Source organism: Lactuca virosa, chromosome 2 (assembly GCF_052849685.1).
Source record: "Lactuca virosa cultivar CGN04683 chromosome 2, Lactuca_virosa_CGN04683_v6, whole genome shotgun sequence".
NCBI classification, from domain to species: Eukaryota; Viridiplantae; Streptophyta; class Magnoliopsida; order Asterales; family Asteraceae; genus Lactuca; species Lactuca virosa.
Window position 1 is genome coordinate 127,093,054 of NC_136427.1, and position 2,636 is coordinate 127,095,689.

Consider the following 2,636-nt stretch of genomic DNA (forward strand, 5'->3'; position numbering starts at 1 on the left):
TCTCTCTCTCCAACTCTCTTTTTGTATCTCTCTCTCTCTCTCGTATCTCTATTTCCCTCTTTTTATTCACAATCATTCTATCTTTTTAAATCAAAATTATACTAACTTGTTGGCAAATATAATAGTAATCTATTATGTGTCTCGGTAATACTCACTATTAGACTACTATAGTAATATATACATCGTAAACATAATGACTCATTAACACACCATTTAATGCTCAATTTCATATCTCGAGTGTACACACTAAAAATGTACTACTTTACTATGCATCACAATTATACTCGTCCGTTTACTCGAATAGTATTAAAATACTATAATTTCCAATTACTCTATTTAATAACTCGTATAGCTTTAGATAACTATCATTCTCAGTTATCACAAATACTCAAATCATACAATATTAATAAATAGCAATCCAAATATTATACCCAACTCTGAGTATGCACAATAACGATCACATCTCTAGATAATAATAATCTAGAGAAAGATAATGTTACACATATTGTTTGTTTACGAAAACTAACTGCTACCCTCGGCTCCAAATCTCCAATTGACGCACTTGATTACTCTTCTTTTCCAAAAACCTATTCACATATCATGTACAGTTCCTTACAACTCATCTCAAACGATTAAGAGCTTGATAGCATTCCAATTCACCAAAATCATATTTTTTTCCCAGATACTAACTTGACAATTTCCTATCACGAAACTGATTAAGCTCCATGAATTAAGCTTACATATGACTTAATTCATTAAGTTCCATACTTAATTTCACAATTTTATCACTTTCACCAATTAGGGTTTGAAACCCTAATAATCAATAAACGAATTTAACCATGAAATCTCAACATAAGTTTTGCAATTAGCTTTTAAACACTGATAATATCATCATGATCAAGTTATTCATAAGTTATTTCGAGTTGTTAAACCGAATTGAACATTTTCAAGTAAATCTCAAAGGATTAATCAAAGAGGAAATCAATACCTTTATGTGTTTCTATAGATTAGAACTTGATTCCCTTGATTCTAGCCTTCTCTGGACAACTTCACAGTATCAAAATCTCCCTAGCAGAACCCTCCTTTGAACCCCGTGAAATATGTTCGAGAAAAGATGTTTAATGGATTAAATGTGTTTTTTGTGCATTATCACTTCGTGGTAAGTATATGGTCACGTCGTGATCTCTGGAATCAGCAAACTACATAGTTGATTCCATTCTAGCTTTGGGGACATTTTTGTCCCAACTTCAAACATGCATATCTTCTACGTTTCCTATCCATTTTGGATGATCTTTATATCCATGCGAAGCTGGGAACATAATCTACATGTTTGTTGAGTCATATGTCACTGAATTAATATAGGTCGTAATCTATTAACTCACGAAGTTGGCCCAAAAAGCATAAAATTTCCCATTTTATCATTTTGGCCAAAATGCATCTTCTCATGCATTATTTCTCTAGAACTTACACATCTAAGCACTTATAATTACATAAACTTGTTTTGGTCATCTTCATGAAGTAACAACGTCATATTCTCATCTTTTTCTCCTAAATTATAAAATTTCCATTTTGGTTAATATTTGACTAAAAGCAAAAATCTTTCTTAATTTTGGGTTGTTACAAACCTTCCCTCCTTTAAGAGATTTTGTCCTTGAAATCTTTTTTTACTTTCACAGTCATTTTCTCATCTAATGACCTCCACTCTAAGTTTATTCTTTTATTTAGCCTCATTACTCTAAATAACAATCTACTTTTCCATTCCTTGCATTTTCAATGCAATGGCCACATCTTCTCAAATTATTTACTCTAAATAGTTGTTAAGGGATGTCTACTACTTTAGCTACTCTTATACAATCTTATTGCATGCTCAATATCATTTTTCAACTTTTGTCCCACTTTTACCCAACCACGTGCCTAACTTATCTATTTCTTTCCTTTTCTCAAATGTGTGGTTTCAAACCAACACACTTCCTAGCCATCTTTTCTTTTCTCACCATTTATCATACTCTTACCCTATCTTGTATCGTGAGTTATTGTCTCTTACTCTTCTCAAGCTCTTTCTCTATTACTCCTCTCTTTATAAAAGATTATCATACATCTTGTTACACTCAGTATTCTCTTATCTTTACATAAAATGCTTCATCACATTTTAAGCATATCACAACTTGTTATCATATTCTCTATATAAGTGCTTTATATTCTTGAATTATAAACATATATGTCAAGATTAACATCTTAGTTATCAAAGTTTTCTCTATGATACCATTCTCAATTTATGATCCCTCTCTAACTCTAACCATTCCTTACTGATAGTATGTTACTTACTACCAAGCACAACTCTGAACTCTTTCCATCTAGTATTATTCCTGTGACTACTATTCAAAATCAACTATAGCATTTGGTTATTCTAAAATAATAGTAATTCTCTTATTATTAGTCATAACTTCAAGCTATAACTACTCACTCCTCATCATCTAATTCTAATTAAAGACATAATTCAAACTTTTACTTTAAAAGGACTTAATAAAGTATTTCTTTTAAAATTCTCATAATAACTATTTAAGATATCTATTGAGAATAATTCCAAGATGACGAACGCGGAATATCAAGAACAATCAAGAATCAATCACCATAAT